The following is a 21797-nucleotide window of genomic DNA, read 5'->3' as shown; positions in this document are numbered from 1 at the left end:
GTTGAGAAAGAAGCTTTCAGAGCAATAATTAAAACACTGGATTCCAGGTCTGTCTTAGGGGGCGGAAATACTTCATGTTAGTCGCTATTTCAACGTTATAAGCAAACCGGAATCTGAGATATTTTGTAGTTGTAGAGGGAGAGCTAGGGGTAATTGTACACTTAAATATTAAATTATCAATAAAATTGTATTTATTGCAACTGTTCCACGTGTACTGATTCCATCATATATTGTGGCATTATGTGGGGCTAAGCAAAGCTTATAGTACTCAAAACCTTCATTATATACATGAAAAATGAAAACTATTTATGCTTTATGTACTTATGACAGTAGAATAAGCCACAAACATATATATCCCAGTCATACAAAAAAAACATAATGTCTCCTGTCTGTCAGTTTAATAAAGGTTCAAGACTATTAATAAATCACAGATTCTTATCATTAATTTTGCAAAATGTCTTAACCTCTCAGGAAATGGGGTTTGTAGGTTCCCTGTTTATGATTTTGAATTACCTGCAAGCTAATAAAAATTAATTTGGAAAAAATAAAACTCTTTACCCAACAGCATTAACTGAACAATGACTTATTTGACAGTTAATTAGTAATAAAACAAACATTGTACAACTGACAAAAAGACCTTGGTTAATGCAAAACCATGTGAAGAAATTAAGATGCAAAGACAATTAAAAACACAGACCTGTGTCTCAATGCAAAATGTTTGGTTAAAACATGATTTACATATAACTGATTCAGGTTATTGTTATTAAAAGTTTTACAAGAACCAATATTAAGAAGGCAATTACAAATATTAGACTTCCATGCTTATAACACTATTTTTTATTGTAAGGTTGACATTTGCTCAGAAATGAAAACAGCTAAAAGCTGTTTGTTCCTTTTTTCTAAGTTTAAAGCTTTATCGGATCCTCTTCGTTACTACCACTTCTGCTCTTTTGGGAATTTTCCTGTATACATAAGTACTTAAGACTTTACAGACTCATAGGCACTGTAATGCAAGTTGCGTTTCTAGCCTTAACCTAAACCCACTGTCTAGATTAAATGTGGCTGTTTTAGTGTGCAAGACTATGAGATGTCCAGTTTATATATTTTTTTTTTCAATATGCAAATGATTTAGACTTTTGCAAGTGATTTTTTGTAGATGTGCATCAAATTACATTTTTATTAAAGTTGCTAAACATATTTTACTGTGATACCATGACACTGTAGACAAAAGTATCGGGAGGCACTACACCTATGGATGTTTTTATGCCATCATTTGGAAAGTTTTCTACAAGGTTGTGTCTGGAGTAGGGAGTGTTTTTGTGGGTGTTTTTGCCCATTCAGCCAGAAAAGCATTTGTAAGGTCTGACACTGACTTGGCCTGGCTTGAAATCTTCAATTTCTAGTTCATCCCACTGGTGTTCAGTAGGGTTGAAGTCAGTCAAGTTATTCCATACCAAACTCAACCAACCATGCTTTTATGAAGCTTGCTTTGCAAGATGAGACAAAGTCATGCTGGAAGAGAAACAAGCCTTCCACAAATTGTACCCACAAAATTGAAAGCATACAATTGTCCATAATTTCTTGGTAGGCTAAAGCATTAAAATTTCACTGGAACTAAGGGTCCTTGGCCAACCCCTGAAACCAAACCTTAGAGCTGGCACAATGCAGTCACGCATGTAACATTCTCCCAGCATTCGCTAAACCCAGATTATCAGACTGCCAGATAGAGACACCTGATTCATCACCCCACAGCTTTACACCAAACCATCTGACGCTTGGCATTGCACTTAGTGATGTAAGGCTTGCATGCAGCTGTTTGGCCATGGAAACCCATGTCATAAAGCTCACGGCATACAGTCTGTGTGCATACGACTGACAGGATTTGCAGAATCTTGACCAAGAGCAACTCAAGTATTGTTTTGGCTGTGAGTCCAGTATGGATATGCATGTGTTCATTTTCTTTAACAATGTTCATATATTTGGCAGCATTGTCAAACATAGTGCTTGTTGTTCTGTACTAAATTTTGTCACATCAGACCAGAAAAGTCTCTCATGTCGCAACAAAATACTTTCCAAAAAGGGTTTTATATGCCTTTTACTCATCAGTGGCTTCCATCTAGCCTCTCTGCCATTAATGCATACTTTATAGAGTGATGCAGAGATGTTTGTCTGTTAAACAGGTACCATCTCTGCACAAAACTTATTTTAAAGTGACCAGTGAGCTCTTTCTTACCTCCCTGACCAAAAATCCCTCTTGCCTGGATGCTCTATTAGGCCTAACAGCCAACTTTTGGAAGAGTCAAGATTGTACCAAACTTTTCATTTAAAATTATTGAGGTCACTATTGTATTGGGTCCACCTAAAGACTTAGATATTTTATATCCTTGAGCTGATCTATGCCTTGCCACATTTTGATTGCTGATATCATTAGACAATAACTTGGACTCCATAGCTAAAAAATGGCAAATAGTTATTGGGACCTCCCCCTAAACCTGAGTCTGTAAGAAAACTGTCAGGAACAAGACTCCTCTGGACTCTAATGGAATGGAACCCTGATTAATGCCATTGCTATTTGTCTATTGGTCTATTACACCAGGTTTCTGCAAAACATGCTTAAGCATTACATACACATGTTGTATGAGTTTAATTCATTGGAAGCTTGCTAATATCTATAAGACCAATGTTCAATCACATTCAAAAAAGCCAAAAACCACAATTTTGCATCAGCAGGGTCACTCTCAAAGCCTGGTATAATATACAAAAAGATTATTTCAGAAAACTTTAGGACAGCCTCCCCAATGAATTCTAGATTCTAGAGTGCTTAGTGCCAAGAGAGGTCACATTAAGATGAACTAGGTCACATCAAAAAACCTAGTGAGCTCTCTACATAGAAAGCATTTAATGTCATCCTACACGTGCTCCCAAGAAGAAGGCTGTTCGAATTCCTAGATGCCTTAAAATGCTGCCTACTAAGTCACCTTAAATCTGAAAGGTATTTTGACAGAATAACGAGAAAGCATCCGATGCTGCCTTAACAGTGAAGACAATCCCAGCATTCAGTGCTGCACAACTTTTCTCGCAAAAAAAAATATATATGGCGGACGGTGCGGTGATTATTGATTTTAAATTTGTATAAACTTGCACAAGTGTCATTTATTTGCAAATTCAGGCTTGTCGGCGAATTTAACCGTTTTCGGTATACGGAGAGAGATGTTAGTTGACATGCTAGCGCGTTGTGCCACGCCATCCCATTGGTTTGAATGGCATGAGGCTAACTGTGTTAGCTTAGTAAGCAAAAACTGATGGAATTGCTGTCTAAGTAGTGCGTTCGAATAACCTACATTATAAGTCGATGACTTATTAGAATCCTCTATACTGAGGCAGCTGCCTATGTAGGCAGTAAGACAGCAAGGCAGCTCACTAGGTTTTCGAACACACCCTAAATACTGACTTTTGCCTGTAGACGCCCTTTTGTTCTGAAAGTTGTGTGTTTTTTAAATTTACTAATATACTATTTTATTTATTTTCTGTTTGTATCTAAATAAAGAGATGGTCATTAAAACTTAAGACTAAAAAAGGCTAAAAGACTTCTGCACTATACTCTATAAACCAATATTAAAAACTCATACAAGGCAACACCCTGCCCCCACCTTGGGCAGTCTGCTCCGGACCACAGCCTACAATACACTCATAAAAAAGAAGCAAATCAGTGTGATGCTGCCTGTTATTGCAGCATATTAAGAGCAGAATACCATTATTTGTTAAGGAGCTCATGACCCTTACCAGTTGTGTGCTCATTTGCTTGTTAGTTTGCTTTGGCTACAGACTGTGCTATCTTGGTGAATATGCTTCAATATTTGTATGCAAGCTACTTGTGTTTTATTTATTATGACTGTTCACTTCTACATAGATTTTTTTTATACTTATTTGCTACATGATGTAAACAGCACTTGTGTTAATGTGATTATAAATAGTTTGTTTATTACGATTTTAACATCATGTTTCACACCTTGATTACATTCATGACAGAACAGGTATCAGCAGGCCAGGCAGAATCAGCAACAATGATGAGACAGCCTCCAGAGATAAAACTCAGCAAATCACGGCGTGGAGCACTTCCAATTGTTTCCTTCTGAATATACAGAAGACAAAGGAACTTACTGTGAATTTCGTCTATACCAATAGGGTTGAAGTGGAGTGTGTCTTTTGCTGTAAATTTTTTTAAGTCCACATAAATGAAGACTTCTCATGGACTTTACACATACAGATGGTCCATCAATGCCTGAATTTCCAGGGAAGGCTAAGGAAGCCTATCTATCCCCAAAAACATTACTACTTTCTACTGCCGTGTCAGAGAGAGCAAACTAACCAGCTGCATCTTAGTGTGGTAACTGCAAATCATTGGACCAGAAAGCTCTACAGAAAATCTTCAAGGTGGCAAAGCATATCACTGGCACACAGCTCCCATCTACTGTATACAAAACCCACTCATTCCAACCACGGCCTGTTCTTTTTCCTACCCACTATGAAATGACAGGAATCTGAAATGCCATCCAGGCTCGGAAACAGTTCCGTATCCAAGCTGTTCCACATCTAAACCTGGCTTACTCTGTTTGATTCTGCAGCTTGAGATCTTTTGCACTACTGCCTACTGAGTTAGACTTATTTGCACAGCTGCATACATACACTACCTCAGTATTTCAAAAAACTTTGTTTAAATCTTGATGGATACAATCATTTATCATTTGCCGTTAAAGCGATCATGTAAACTGCACATTTCCTTGTTTAAAAATTGATGTTTACTATCAGTCCAATCTGCTTTCTTGCAAATTTTGGCTAATTCTGTTGAGCGATTATATCAGTCAAACCCACAACCTTATGACAACCTAAGATTCCATTGCATTTAAGAGTATATAAGATCAGAGATAACTCAACTCTTCTATTTTTTGCAAATAAACAGATACACACAGACTGATATATTTCAAATGTTTATTTATTTTAATGTTGATGATTATAACTGAAAACTAATGAAAACCACAAATTCAGTATCTCAGAAAATTAGAATATTACTTAAGACCAATACAAAAAAAGGATTTTTAGAAATGTTGGCCAACTGAAAAGTATGAAGATGAAAAGTATGAGCATGTACAGCACTCAATACTTAGTTGGGGCTCCTTTTGCCTGGATTACTGCAGCAATGCGGCGTGGCATGGAGTCCATCAGTCTGTGGCACTGCTCAGGTGTTATGAGAGCCCAGGTTGCTCTGATAGTGGCCTTCAGCTCTTCTGAATTGTTGGGTCTGGCGTATCGCATCTTCCTCTTCACAATACCCCATAGATTTTCTATGGGGTTAAGGTCAGGCGAGTTTGCTGGCCAATTAAGAACAGGGATACCATGGTCCTTAAACCAGGTACTGGTAGCTTTGGCACTGTGTGCAGGTGCCAAGTCCTGTTGGAAAATGAAATCTGCATCTCCATAAAGTTGGTCAGCAGCAGGAAGCATGAAGTGCTCTAAAACTTCCTGGTGGACGGCTACGTTGACTTTGGACCTCAGAAAACACAGTGGACCAACACCAGCAGATGACATGGCACTCCAAACCATCACTGACTGTGGAAACTTTACACTGGATTCTGTGCCTCTCCTCTCTTCCTCCAGACTCTGGGACCTTGATTTCCAAAGGTAATGCAAAATTTACTTTCATCAGAGAACATAACTTTGGACCACTCAGCAGTCCTTTTTGTCTTTAGCCCAGGCGAGACGCTTCTGACGCTGTCTCTTGTTCAAGAGTGGCTTGACACAAGGAATGTGACAGCTGAAACCCATGTCTTGCATACGTCTGTGCGTGGTGGTTCTTGAAGCACTGACTCCAGCTGCAGTCCACTCTTTGTGAATCTCCCCCACATTTTTGAATGGGTTTTGTTTCACAGTCCTCTCCAGGGTGTGGTTATCCCTATTGCTTGTACACTTTTTTCTACCACATCTTTTCCTTCCCTTCGCCTCTTCCACTTTTTTGGAATGTGTTGCAGGCATCAAATTCAAAATGAGTGAATATTTGCAAAAAAACAATAAAGTTTATCCGTTTGAACATTAAATATTTTGTCTTTGTAGTGTATTCAATTGAATATGGGTTGAAAAGGATTTGCAAATCATCGTATTCTGTTTTTATTTATGTTTTACACAACGTCCCAACTTCATTGGAATTGGGGTCGTGTATTTATATATATATATAGGTGGTTTTAATGTTATGACTGCTCAGTGTATATACTGTAATCAAGATGCAACAGGCATGCCAAATCTACTCTTAACAACATTATTTAATGTAACAAGGTCAGCAGAGGCTTACCTTTACACAGCTGCATCAGGCAAAATATCTAAACTTTACTTTTAACAAATCTAAAACATTCAACACATTTCCACAGGTACAGAGTTTAACAGTACTTAATTATTTTTTTCAGCACACTCTCGCAACAAGAACGCACCTTAGAGCATTTAACTAGACTTTAACTAGACACCACTGTCAGCTAACACGTGATGTGCATGTGCACTGAAGTGTGTTAGTGGTTAATTATTAAAATCTCCATTAAAAAAAAAAAAAACACAAAACAACAACTTTGGACAAAACAATTAACTCAATTACCCTGGATATTTGATCACTGAATGTCACAGCATAGTTCATAAATGGCTACCTTGAACCGTTAGCCAGTTGCTTAAAGTAGTATAAAGTTGCTATGGTTGATCCAATTCTTATGAGCTCCAAAAAGTGCTTCATGCAGCATTTTCTCCATATAAAGATCCCTAGTGAGAATATAGCCTTCATTTAGTTACTGCATCTCATCAAATCATTATGGTCATATCTGACTATTTACTCAATATCACATTTTAGTTCATATTGTGCAGCCCAAGACTGTATTTTGAGTTAATGTTTACATCAGACATTGATCTAAGTGACACTGATTTGTCATTTTTGTTGGTGCAGAGCTATTTTATTATAGTAAATACTAAACTACTGGGATTCTCACACAACAGTCTCTGTAGTTAAGTGGTGGACAGAAAATGAATCCATAGATGAAACCTGGCTTGTTTTAACAGTTTAGCTAGATGGTGGTGTAATGGTGTGAGAAATGTTTAGCCAAGAAGTTAGATCTCTGTAATGTAAAATACAATTGACCTAAATGTAATATAAAATTCTGAGTACAATGTCTACAAATCAAACCAGACACAAATTTAAAAAGTTTACACAACAAAAAATCTGCCCAGCAGAAGATTTAGGATCAGATTAACTGCATCTCTGCACACAGCCTTGGTCAGGATTTTTCAAACTTTTTTCATGCGAGCCACAATTTGTCCGTGATTTTTTATGCGACCCAGGCATCACAATGCATCTTACCCTCACTATACAAGATGTAACATAAAGCTTCCACAAGGGGAATTATGACAGGAACAGTAGTTACTCATCACACAAGGTTCATCAGTTCACACAAGGTTATATCAAACACAGTCATGGACAATTTTGTATCTCCAATTCACCTCACTTGCATGTCTTTGGACTGTGAAAGAAAACCGGAGCTCCCGGAGGAAACCCACGCAGACACGGGCAGAACATACAAACTCCACACAGAAAGGATCCGGACCGCCCCACTTGGGGACAAACCCAGGACCTTCTTGCTGTGATGCGACAGTGACGAGTTTATTAAATTTTTTTTTTCTTTGCGACCTATTTTTTCGGCTTGTGACCCACCTAAGGGTCGTGACCTAGGGTTTGAAAGACCCTGGCCTAAGTGATACACCTGCAATGGCTGTGCCATTGTTTCCTATGGAGTAAGGTGGTGCCGCTAAACTTTGCCACTGCGCTACCTTGAGTGTCACATATCGTGCATATTTGCCAGTCTGACTGAACTTCAATCCAGCATGCTAACTAACATTGTTGGAAGAAAATAATTCTCACTGTTTCCCCAAAACTGTTGCATTCCACTTTTAATTAGAACCATGGCATTGTGAGAAAAATATGGCATGGCAACTAGTAAGCTGTGAATTAAAAATACTGGGTTTGTATTTAAGGGTGTTTTCTTCACGTGCCTTTTTTTAGTCCAGTTGAATTTGACTCAGGTTAGTTTTTCACTCTTGGTGCGACTTATTTGGGTGGTTGTAAACACAGATCAAAACAACCACACTGAGATCCTTGAAAGAAGGCAATCTAGGTCCAGTCCCAAACAAACTCTGAAACAGTTTATTTGTGGTGAGAACATGGTGTGATCTCAGTACAGCATTTTCAAGACGTGATGTGATGCATTTTGGTGAGCTTGGATTTTTCTGTGTAAAAACAAATCAAGGGGAAAACACTCCAAGTTACAGAACTCATCAACTGTCATCAACTGACTCGGACCCGAGCAAACAAACTATAGGTGTGACAAAAGGAAATGCAGTTCAAACAAACACACTCACATAAAGAGTTTCTGATATGGTTATCATACAGCTCACTGTATGACACTTAAACACAAGCATACATTACATCTAACCCATAATTGTTTTAGTTTGAGGAAACATAGACATGCTTTTTAAGGTTTTTTCTATTTATTTATGCATTTTCTCCTGATGTAGCGTAGTCGATTTGTGATTCGCTGCTGTGGATCCCTGATTGCATGGCGGAAATATTTGCCGCTCACGTGCCCTCCGACGCATGCACAGTCCTAGCTGACCCCACTTTACGTCCGTGCTACTGCACAGACGCCTCTATCCGCTAACCAGGGTCCTTGCACAGCGTTTGAAGACCCCATCCACATAGTCCGGTCATCTCATCAACCAAGCAAACACTGTGGCCAATTTGGCTCTGCTGCAGGCACTTGTTTGTTTGCTTACTACTTTAAATGTAAAGCTGTTATTAGCAAATCATCTATCTTTTTTTACCATTGTAGTGTGTGTACAGTAAACAGAAGTGTTGTTTACATTACAATGTTGAGAGAGTTTAAATTTTCTGATATAATCCTGCTAGCACAACAATAAATTAGTCAAAAACCTACAACACATGATTAAGAGCCCTTCCCAGCAGTCCAACAGTGGCAGCCTGGCAAAGGTGGGGCTAGAACCTTCCCATCAACACTTTAGTACCTAACCCACTGAGCCACTACAGCAACTTGTGTGCCAACATTGCAATCAAATTGTTTCAAGAATAACTGGAGAAGTCAATTATGCCATATGCCAGATACAACTGTTCTCGTGAATTACGGTCAGGTGTTGTGACATTTCAGGGACAGATAAAAACTCTTGACCAGAAACTGATCATTTTGGTTCTGCTCAAAGGTTTCTAATCTAATCCACAACTAGTGTGTCTGCAGGAATAACAATTAACCACGAGTAAAGCTGTTTCTTGTTTAATCTGTTGATCTTAATCTTCTATCTAAATTTGTCTGTCAAATTTATTGTTTGTTTGTTTATTAGGGTTTTAACGTCATGTTTTACACTTTGGTTACATTCATGACAGAAACGGTAGTTACTCATTACACAAGGTTCATCAGTTCACAAGTTTTAACGTCAAACATAGTCATGGACAATTTTGTATCTTCAATTCACCTCACTTGCATGCTTTTGGACTGTGGGAGGAAACCGGAGCTCCCGGAGGAAACCCACACAGACGCAAGGAGAACATGCAAACTCCACACAGAAAGGACCAAGACCGCCCCACCTGGGGATCGAACCCAGGACCTTCTCGCTGTAAGACGACAGTGCTACCCACTGAGTCACCGTGCCGCCATGCAACACATGATTAAGAGCCTTGCCTAGCAGTCCAACAGTGGCAGGTGATGGAGGGGCTATAACCTTCCCATCAACACTTTAGTACCTAACCCACTGAGCCACTACGGCAACTGGTGTGCCAACATTGCAACTAGGGCTGGCATGCTCGGTGGATCCGATACTCGGTGTCGGTCCGATATTGGCCAAAATCACTGGATCGGATATTGGAAGGAAAAAAACATGTAATCCAATCCGATACTGTTGCTTAATGTAAATACCACTTAATGTAAATAAGGCCATTGTTTGTGTGTAAAGCAAATAACACTCGAAGATACGTTCCAACAGAGTGCCGTTTATTGCCACTAACGCTTGATGACATCATTAACATGTGCCACTGACCTACAACTCATCTGCAACAGCCATTCAGAAATGAAAACACACTGATCTACTTCAACTTTTAGCATTTAAAAAAATCATCTACTACTGCCACATCTAAACACACTGTTTAAGCACAATAAAAATTGCCCCGGTTAATAAATCTTGTCCCGGTTTGGAGATCTCTCACATCCTCAACGACATTTAATCCATTAGTGTTATGAAATGAAACAAACTACATCGTTTCCCATTTTCCTCTTCAAAATCCAGCAGGGTTTTTTAATAAGCGCGCTTTGGTTTTTAATAATCTAAAAACGTGACAAAACTTTAACGGAAAATCTCAACTCTGCGTCAATTCTAATTGGTCCATCGAGTTTGACTGACATCCACATCTTCCAATTGTAGACACTTTTCTTAAACAAGCCAAAAATGCTGCTAAACGTTCTGTATGTAAAAGTGAAAATAAAAACAGCAGTTTTGCATAAGTGTGATGTTGTAGGTTCTGTATTTATTCCTTTAGAATATTTGTTTCACAGTCTGAGCATTGTTATTTAGATAGCTAGTTTAACCATGGTGCACTGAGACATGTATTATTACTGCTTAGTTGTTTGAGAGGAGAAATGACGTAGGGCTGCAACTATCGATTATTTTTGTAATCGATTATTCCAGCGATTAATCGAGTAATCGGATAAGAAATACTTTTGCTTTAACAAAGAGCAAAAACAAATACATATTAGATTAAATAAGACATGTTTCTTAAACCAAACTGTACATTTGTATTCCTTGCATACAGGACAGTTTAACATTTTTTAAATGCAAAAATAAATCAATCAAAAATAAATCAATTTACTTTTAAAATGTAAACAGGCAACCTGAAACATCAGGTCATCAAGTCATAAATAATAATAAACAAAAAATACATGAACATAAGCCTGTAATTTGTGCAACTTTCAAAACTCAAAGTTTCAGCTACAGCTCACGCAGAACATAAAGCTTTAATATTTTGTTGGGAGGTTTTGTGGTGTTTGTAGGGGGATACAAATCTGTCAGGATTGTGTCTCTAGATGAGGTAGATCTGGTGTGTGTGTGTGTGTGTATATGTATGTGTGTGTTTGTTTGCCTAAATCTTCATAAAAGCCTGTGGTGGTTGAAACGAAGTAAAGTCAGTAAACATGAGTAAAGTAAACACGACGCTCTGATGGTGTGGATGTTATACTGAGTTTTAGTTTTATCAGCTTAAAATGATCTCAAACTTTCTGTGGTTTTCTCTGTCCAGTCTCCTCCTGTTCGCTATTTTCTCTCTATATTTTGCAGTCCGCGCTATCAAATTTCGGCTGCGTCCTAAACTGATACGTTCAGTTCGCAGGAGCGGCGAACGTGTCCAAATACGTAGTGTTCATTAAACTGTCCGCAAAAAGAACCCGGATTGAGTCCTGTTAAGTTCTGTTTATGTGTAAGATATTTGGGACGCAGCCCTCAGATTCTTCACGTCACCTGCACACAGCGTTAAACACGCTGCGCAAAAGTGAAAGTCGTCCGTGTAAAACACCGTGAGCTGTATATGGTTGTGCGGATTAAACGATTCCTCGATGCAAAAAATTTGAATCGATGATTTTTAGTAATCGATTTACTCGAGTTACTCGAGGAATCGTTTCAGCCCTAAAATGACGGTATCGAATTGGTATCGGTATCAGCAAATACTTTGCAGTATCGGTATTGGACACAAAAAAGTGGTATTGAGTCAGCCCTAATTGCAACCAAATTGTTTAGAGAATAAATGGAGTAGTCAATTGAGCCATATGCCAGATACAGTTGTTTAGTGAATTATGGGCATTCAAGTGTTGTGACAGTTTAGACACAGATAAAAAACCTTGACCAGAAACTGATCATATTGGTTCTGCTCAAAGGTTTCTAATCTAATCCACAACTAGTGTGCCTGCAGGAATACCAACCAACCAACCAACCATGAGTAAAGCTGTTCCTTGTTTAATCTGTTGATCTTGATCTTCTGTATAAATTTGTCTGTCAAATTTTCAAAACCTACAGCATCATCGGCACTTTGTGGAGCAGACTTGACACTTCCTGGAAATGCTGTGCCATCGCAAAAAGTGAACTGAATCTTAAAAAAATTGTTGAAACAATGTGATATTTTTTGACGAATAGGAGAATGCAAAGTGAGTTACTATTGTTGACACTAAACTGTTCATTAGCTGTCTAAACATTAATCATCAGACATAAAAATGGCTTTTGTCATATATATATATATATATATATAATTGACAGAAAACAAAAAGATGGCACATGTTGAGTCACTATGATTAAATGTAAATTTCTTGTTTTGTTTAACTGTAATTGCAATAGGGTTACATATATAACAAAAACAGTGGGTATTTTATTGGTATACCTTTTAACTACTTAGCAGACAACAGGGTAAATGTGGTGAACTAGTTTGTTTGTGGTTAATAGTAAATCCATCTATCTTGACATACCTGTAACTAGCTAGGTACTTGTTATTAGCTAGCAAAGTGCCAAGCTAACGTTAGCAAGTTACTTTAAAAGCTGCACACTTTACGTAAGAAATGACACAAAAACGATGTGCAGCTACAAATCTTAATACCGAAAAGTACATACAGACTCAATAGTGTTTATATACGCACACTGTCAAGTGTAGATCGTTCATGCATCTCGCCTTCAGAGCATTTAACAAATACCAGCTAGCTGACGTACCATTTGCAAGCTAAGTCATCAAACACATTCATTAGTTAAGCAACAAGATAGACGCACGAAAAGCTTTACTTACCAACAAATATAAACGTAGAACGCTTTTGGTTGCTGTTGTTGTGGTCGCTGGAATGCCGCACAAATCACCTTGGTTCCGGAGTCCTACCAAATCGTGAACAGAGCTAGCTAGCGACGTTTTGCTAAAAGTGATAGCAAGCTTTTCGTTCTGCTCAACTACCACTAAGACCTCCTATAGCGCCAAAGAGTCTTGGAGTCTGCGCATGCGTACAATAAGCCGGGAAAAAAAAGGCTAACTTCAAGTAAACGGAACGGAGATGTGGGAACTGGGATTGACATCACTGACGAAGTCACGCGTTCGAGCTCGGAATGGGAAAACAGGATGCAAGTAGAACAGCAGGATCTACACTACGTGTGATCGATCAGTGCTGTACATACACTTCGAAACAATGAGTAGAAATTATATATTTTCTATAACTCTATATAAAGTGATACAAGTCAATAGTATTTCATTTAACAGGTAGCATACACCGATCAGCCATAACATTAAAACCACCTCCTCGTTTCTACACTCACTGTCCATTTTATCAGCTCCACTTACCATATAGAAGCACTTTGTAGTTCTACAATTACTGACTGTACTCCATCTGTTTCTCTGCATGCTTTGTTATCCCCCTTTCATGCTGCTCTTTAATGGTCAGGACCACCACAGAGTAGGTATTATTTGGGTGGTGGGTCATCCTCAGCACTGCAGTGACACTGACATGGTGGTGGTGTGTTAGTGTGTGTTGTGCTGGTGTGAGTGGATCAGACACAGCACTGCTGCTGAAGTTTTTAAACACTTCCACTGCTGGCTAAAAAATGCGGCCAATGGTGCCCCATGGGCAGCGTCCTGTCATCACTGTTGAAGTCTAGAAGATGACCAACTCAAACGGCAGCGAAAGATGAGCGATCGTCTCTTGACTTTACATCTACAAGGTAGACCAACTAGTTAGGAGTGTCTAATAAAGTGGACAGTGAGTGGACTCTGCTGTGTCTGATCCACTCATACCAGCACAACACACACTGACACACCACCATCATGTCATTGTCACTGCAGTGCTGAGAATGATCCACCATCTAAATAATAACTACTCTGTGGGGGCCCTGACCATTAAAGAACAGGGTGAAAGCAGGCTAAGAAAGCATGTAGAGAAACTGATGGACTATAGTCAGTAATTGTAGAACTACAAAGTGCTTCTATATGGTAAGAGGGGCTGATAACATGAACAGTGAGAGTAGAAAAAAGGAGGTGGTCATAATGTTATGGCTGATCAGTGTATGATGACCCTTATACCGTATGAAACGAATTACAAATAATACGCACTTAACTATCCACAAAGCTCAAGTGAGTTTACATGCCTTGAAAGGTTTAAATTAAATCATACTCAAATACAGGAGTTTGAGACTAAAACTGCATTCACATCACACAGAAAAACTACTACTGCACTGGATATGCCATTGTTTCCTATGAAGTGGGATGTTGCCACTTCTCGCTGCTCTACCTTGAGCAGCTTTGACTCTCAGTATTTACAGCTTGTCGCTGTGCTCAAAAGTTAATCTCATTTAACTTTAAAAATAAAGAAGGTGAAGTATTCAGTGTGCCATGCCATACAGTAAAGTCTTATAACACAAACAGCATGTACACTATATATACAAAAGTATTGGAACATCCCTTCTAATTATTAAATGTATGTGTTTCAGCCAGAAAAATTGCTGACAGGTGTAATAAATCAATAAAAGCCAGGTCTATAAAGACATGAAGAAAGATTAGTTTAAAGCAACCCATTCCAGGCATCGTGTCTTCAAATTGCCTCAGCGAAAATACATTTTGCCATGACATAAAACGTACGTTTACCATTGCAACATACAACATTTGCACTCTCACCAGTCATGCTGGTGACAAAGACATTTATTTAAAGGAAAAGTGTTGTACATACATGACAATCATACAGATTTATAAAAATATCTGCCCATTATGACTTCTATCCACAAAGTTGAATCAGTTCATCTGGACACAAGTTTGTTGTAGAGATACGTTTCGTCACTCATCCATGTGACTTCTTCAGTCTGAGCTGGTGGTGAATAACCCCAACCTTATATGCAGACGATTTTTATAACGACCAATCACCGCCCATTGCATAACAGTGAAACCGGTGATCAGGTCCATATGCAAATCACAATGACCATTAATTGCAATGGCCACATGTGCCTTTCACATATGATTGGGGTATAGCTCCTATCACGGTGATGTAAGATGGTGAGAGATGTACTCTCAGCGCCCCCACCCCCCAGCTATACGGCACTCATATGTGAAAGACAATTGAGTACCTGGATTATTGAACATGCATAAAGAGATTATGGCTTCTACTTTTGCATATTTGTTACTATATTTATTTTAAGACAAATGTTTTTCTTGTTTTGGGCGCTGCGGTAAATCATGCACTCCAGTGCTGAGATTTCATCATAGCTCTGCTGTTGGCCAGCAATGCACCTACAAGAACAATAATTGGCTTGTTCAGGTAAGGGATGGCTTGAGGGATTCGACACAACTGTTACAATTATGACCTCTGCTGACTGGTTGATGCCACCTACACAAGGACTGGGATAATGGAGGTAATACAGATGGTGAGAAAAGTTTACAGGGCAATAATTTTTTTACATGTATAACAGATGTTGTATAACCCTTTTAATAAAACAACGATTCAAAAACTCTTTTGTGTTTCCTTGTGTTGTTTTTGTAAGTATTACATTTTGTATGTGGATTTAAAACCATTTGGTGTGACCGATATGCATAAATAGGAGGCAAATACTTTTACAGCACTGTACAAAGTTATTTACAAAATATAGATGCAAAATTGACTGAAGTTGGATATGAAAATGAAGATGATACTCCATTGCAGCACTTAAAGGTTATATTATTTAATATGTTTTAACCAATTATTTAACTGTATAAACTGTGTATGATGCTTGTACAACTTTGTTTGCTGGTTAGCTTGACTTAGTGCTGATAGCTAGCTTGTACTAAGTAAAGGTGTTTCAACAACTGTAGTTGGATTTGAAAAACAAAATTTTAAATAATTTTTTGTTCAGCAATAGCACATAGGACTGCCTGAAGTTCAGTGCCAAGAGAGTGTGGCATGGTTGATAAAGCTGTATTTGCAGCTAACGTGAAAAATTTGGTGTTTCCATTTGCCTCACAATACAGCTGCAGCACTGAGGATATGAGATATCTCCCAGCTTAGGTGAATTTGTGATATGAATAAAAACTAGTGGCTTGGAAACACTAACCAGTTTAACAGATCTTAAAGTCTTTCTTGAACCATGTAGAGAGGTATTCCACAAGATGTTTAAATTGCATTTGCATTGTTTGTGAGCACTGCAGCATATGAGCACAATTTGTCTATGCACATCAGTTCCTCAACTGGGACAGATTGACAGTTATCAACTAGTCTATATACTACAACAGCATAACTGAGTTCCTGAAATTCAATCGTGGCTTTTGGGTTTGGTGTGCCACCTTAAGATTTTCAGTGGCCTCATCTGCCACCTTTATGAAAAATCGGCCAGACCGCACCCCATTACACTGCCGAGCCGCTCTTCCACACACTGCTGGACCGGGCACCCTGCCCCTACAGCCACCTGGGCTAGCGCACTCAGACAGACCGGACATATTGGCCCACTGTACCACCAGAGCCACCCAAATGCCACAATCCCACTTCTGACACCAATGTGGTGCCGGCGAGCAGGAAGGATAGCGTCAGGGCCGCGAGTGAGCTGCCTTTGGCAGTTCATTCAGTGATTTAGGGACAGACACCCATTCATACACACATACATTCATACAACAGACAAACATATAAGCTACTTACCCAACCCTCACCGCAGCCACCCCACTCCCAACAACGGGATACACGGCTACGGTGAGCTTAGACACCACTGCCGCAAGGCTTTCTGGGTAAAGCCTGTGCCGACGCTACACTATGTTTGTATATTACCAAGTAAAATACACTAACTTTAAGATTATATATGAACTGCAAGTAATAAAAACATTTCTACAGCTGCCAAGATTAAAAGATCAGCTAACAGAACTCTCTTGTAATTATATGAAGGACCTTCTGTCACGCTGCTTGCCAATCACCAATTCACTCACTTGACTCTCTTCGCTGACTCAGTTGACTCTTTGGACTCACATGGGAGGTCACATGGTACCTCAGGCTCCGTTAACAACCAATCAGGACTCTCTCATTCGTGTCACCACAATTCTGATTGTTCTACCTGTCTGTATTTGCCTTTAGCAAAAATCTTAAAATCTAGCAATCTAGATTAGACCTAATTAGCAAATAGCCTTGAAATAAGTAGGATTGTAGCAACACTTAAATTAGTGTCCTGTAGCAGTGATATCGTCATGATGACTGACGCATGGGAAGTTGGGCTGTGTGGTCTTTGGAAGTCCAGTACTAGTTCAGGCTTGTGGCAGTAGTTAAAAGGGAGTATATGGAAAGTATTTACTGAGTATTAGGTAAAATGACTAAAGGGCTAAATTGACCAGCCCACTGAAGGTACTGGTGATGTGTTAGCATTTGCTGTAGAGTGTTTGTTTTACCGTTCTACAGCCCTATATCGAATCCAGCCTCTGGTGGTAGAAATAATTTTCCCTGTTCCCTGTAACTTCTTGGTTTTTTTTTTTTGGTTTTTTTTTTTTAATTCACTCACTCACTTTCTTAACCGCTTATCCAATTAGGGTCACAGGGGGTGCTGGAGCCTATCTCAGCTTTTCAATGCGCGCAAGGTACATACACACACACATACAGTTACCCATTCACCTATAGGGCAATTCAGTGTCTCCAATTAACCTGACTGCATGTTTTTGGACTGTGGGAGGAAACCGGAGCTCCCGGAGGAAATCCACACAGACACGGGAGAACATGCAAACTCCGCACAGAAAGGACCCGGATCGCCCCACCTGGGGATCAAACCCGGGACCTTTTTGTTGTAAGGCGACAGTGCTACCCACCGAGCCACCGTGACGCCCGCTTGTTTGTTTTTTTTAATCAAAAACGTTGGGTGATATTTTTTTTTGTTTGCTACCCTGATTCTGATTCTGTTAATGATGGGTTTTGAGGTTACATGCAGTGCTGTATGGTCAGTGATGATCCTCTTCATTCTGGATTATTTATGTGTGGCTGTAGTGATGAGTTTGATGTAGAATGTTCTGATGCATAGAAAGGAGAAGAGGCCAATCATGGGCCTTTGGATGTCTCCTGGTGTTTGGAGTTGGAAGTACTGAAAGTGAGGCCATGCAGCAAGTAGCTAGTGAAGGAGTGGTGGGGCAGTTGTTGACAGAAAGGGCAGGAATGTTAATTGTGATAGATAGCTCTTTAGCTCTTGTTTTAGAAGAGGTTTGCATTTAGCATCTGGCATGACAGCAGTTCTTGCATCTTATGTTGTTACCTAGATGGTGAATGGCTACTGGTATGTTTAAGAGTTGAAGATGGGTGGTTTTATTGGGTGTGAAGACTTTGTGGTGTTTGATTTGAGAAATGTGTAGCCGGTAGGGTGAACAGCCTGGTCTATAATAGCTGACGAACAGTCGTAGAGCCATTGTAATCTTATGGATGCAGACATAAATTTGGAGATTTTAAATTTCAATGCTGTAGATTTGGCATTAGCAGGTGGTACATGTAAAAGTCTCTGTCAGGTGACGTTGTTAAAAATGGTTGTAGATAAGATTGTTGGGCCAAATTTCAAAAGCCACTGTTTTGCACTTTAGCAAGGCCCTTAACCCTCTCTGCTCCTGGGGAGTCATACAATGGCTGACCCTGCATTCTGAACCCAGCTTCCAAACAAGTTGTGATATATGGAATTAGTTGTACTGCACTTAAGTATATTTATATAAGACAAATAGGGGCATTCTATGGATAATGACTTTGCTTTGGGTACTCTTTGAAGCTTATGGCAGCCTGAATTGAGATTTTGAGTAAATGGAGGTAGGAGGTGAGAAGCATGACTGTTTGAAACAGGAGCTTCTAGCTCCTGGACACAGGTTGGAGAAAAGGTGTGCGAAGAGGTGCTGGAAATGAGTTAAAAATTGGGGAAACGGCACCATCTGCTGAGTGCAGTTTGATGGCAATCTGTACTTTGCAGCTGTTTGAAATGAAATTGTAGAACTACAGTACTTAGTCTCTAACATGAAGCTTGGATGTTGAAATATATCTTGTGAAACTGCATGGTCTCTAACAAAAAGCATAGGTGTTAATCTTGTTGTAGAACTGCTTGTGAGGATTCATCTAGAAAGAGAGAGGGGAATGATGGGTCAATAAGAAGTTGTGAAGGTTCAGCCATGTCCTTTGATCCTAAACTTTATAAATAAAGTATAGGAGTAAGAGCATAGGAGTAAAAGTTTTTGAGCTATCAGGTTGAATATTATTTTTTTATATAAACATCACACATACAAAGTCACTTAACATTTTATCACCTGTGCCACCTGAGCACCCCTGAAAACGATTTTAATAATTCATTCTGAGTACATACATAATATTAATTTAGTGGTGTAGACAATTACTTGAACCCTTATTACAGCAAGTGTTGTCATAACAGTGATTAAAATGTCAAATGTTATATTACCAGTACTGGTAACTGTCATGTTAACTTTCAAAATGTGGGTTAAACTTGTCCTAACAACTTATTTCACTTGCTAAAAAGCTGTCATCACACTACATATTATGAAAGCTGTCAACAATTACCAGTACTGGTAACAAACCTTTAAATCAGCCCATCATAGAATTAAACAGTGCTAAAGGACCACATCAGATTTTGACGTTTTTTAAGGAAACCCTTAGTGCTGAGTCATTACCTAAGCTCAGCTCAGCTCTCCTTCGACCACTTCCTCCAATGGCAAGAAGTAGTACCATGCTGGTAAGGTAGATGGCTTGTGCTGCAATATTTTGCTATATTTCAAAAAAATCTCTCTTGTTAACTGCCTATCGAATTAAATGAATGTCAGATATGTGACCTCTGAACAATTGTTAGAGTTCAGATAAGCCATCCAACCCCTTTTTATTGTTTCTTTATCTGCTTAGTTAGGGTATTACGGAGAAGCATTAGACTGCGATTGTGTGTCAGTGTATTGGTTGACCGCGTAGCTAGTACACTGGCTTCAGTCGCAGTCAGAATCACCTTGCTTCAGATAGGGTGTTGATTACCTATATTGATTCATTAAGTCAGTCAGTTCCCCTGCTAACTTGCTATTGGGCTTGATAGTGTTCTTTGTTTGCTGCTCTGCACCCTGCACATAGTGTGTCCACTTCCAATGCCTACAACATTGAATCCTTCCTTGAATCAGTCTTCTGATTGTGTTCAGCCACTGCACTTCCAGATTCAGCTAAGAGGTGAGTTTCTGTATTTTGCCTCACCACTGCTGTTACAGAACGACTCAGCCAGCTATTTACCCTGCAGACCCCTACAGGGTCAAGGACACTATTGGGTGACAGGGCACTGTTTTAAAAGCTAGTGCTCTAGCAGATCCTAAAACAGCTTCAAGCTCCTTGTTTAGGCCCAGACTGCAACCAAGCAGAACCCCATAGCACCTTCCACCAGCAAACTTCTGCCAGAACTCCAGACCAGACCAAAAACTGACCCCTGACCTCGGGGCTTATTTGGAAGGCAACACTTCTATGGTGGCCCTAACAAGAAAAAAAAATGCTTAGCACAAAAAGTATTTATTTGATTGCAGGAAAGAGCTTTATTAACACACTTTATTGACAAGGCCCACAACTTATCACCACCATCATCTGTCAATCTCTGCCATCCAGAGCAATTACCTGATAGACCCCATAATGATGCTGGAAAATGTTGCTTCTGTTCATGAAGTATATGCAGCAGGCCTCTGAGTATAACAAAATGGATCCATGCAGCACTTATAACCTATTTAGAGTGAGGCAGGGGAATTAATGTAAGTGTTTTTCACCCCTTTAGGCCACTATGAATACAGTATAATGCCTTTCAGGCCCATAAATGCCCCAGCCATCCTCCACCTGTTTATAGATTAGGTACTTTAAGAAGCACTGAGGCACTACTTGTTCATCTACATTGATGATAGTCTTATCTACAGTAAGAATCTGGATGAGCATGTGGCCATGTGATCCCGGTAATGGACCCACTGGGATTCAATTTGTCACAACATCCTTTAAAGCATGGATCCAGCAATGGGAGCATCTTTTCCTTTTGAAGGGCACCCTTCAACTCTGGAGTTTCTGCACAGGCAATTCATTTGGTCTTCGATATATAAAGATGTACAAGCATATCTTGGGACTTTCCAGGTGTACACTCTCAATAAGAACCCTGTAACACACCCTGCAGGCCTTTACCCATTCCTTGACTTTGCCACCAACCCAAGGCAACACCATTATATTGGTGATGATGGACCGCTTCTAAAAGGCCTGAAGTAAATTGTCCTTGGTCAAAGGATTGTTCTGCAGAAGGCAGTTTAAGTTCATGGGCTGAGAGATCTGGTGCCAGATCAGAAACCTCAGTTCACAAGCCAGTTTTGGAAAGCCTCTGTCAGTCTTTTGTCTGGGTTCCCCCTATCAGCAGATGGATAGAGTAAACCAGGACCTCAAGCAAATGCTCTGATGTCATGACCAATCCCACATTTTGGGGGATCCCACAGCTGAATCTGTGGCTACATACAGTATCGTTTCAAATCCTGCCTTAAGCAGCTTGTTTTTTTTTTATCTTTTGCTTTACATAGTTTGTGGGTGATCCTTATTGTCAATAGCTCCCTTATTTTTGGTTGGATTCTGTTCAGCCACTGCACTTGGGTCCGGAATCTGCCTCATCACCACCATTACACCTCCTAGCTTCAGTAAGTTTAAAAAAAAATTTTTTTAATTTGTGAAACGAATGAGTTTAATCAC

General features: G+C 39.4%; 1 protein-coding gene across 1 annotated transcript in view; it reads right to left on the bottom strand.

Annotated features, from left to right (window-relative positions):
• The window catches only part of gapvd1 (GTPase activating protein and VPS9 domains 1), a 60422-nt gene extending 47409 nt beyond the window's left edge, over positions 1–13013 (bottom strand). The window contains exon 1 of the mRNA XM_062999208.1: positions 12905–13013. The gene's annotated coding sequence lies outside the window, so the exon portion shown is untranslated. The remainder of the gene's footprint in view (positions 1–12904) is intronic.
• Positions 13014–21797: the final 8784 nt, after the last annotated feature.

The sequence above is a fragment of the Trichomycterus rosablanca genome, chromosome 7 (assembly GCF_030014385.1).
Source record: "Trichomycterus rosablanca isolate fTriRos1 chromosome 7, fTriRos1.hap1, whole genome shotgun sequence".
Taxonomy (NCBI): domain Eukaryota; kingdom Metazoa; phylum Chordata; class Actinopteri; order Siluriformes; family Trichomycteridae; genus Trichomycterus; species Trichomycterus rosablanca.
The sequence above is the reverse complement of the archived record's forward strand: the minus strand, read 5'-3'. Positions and strand labels throughout refer to the sequence as shown.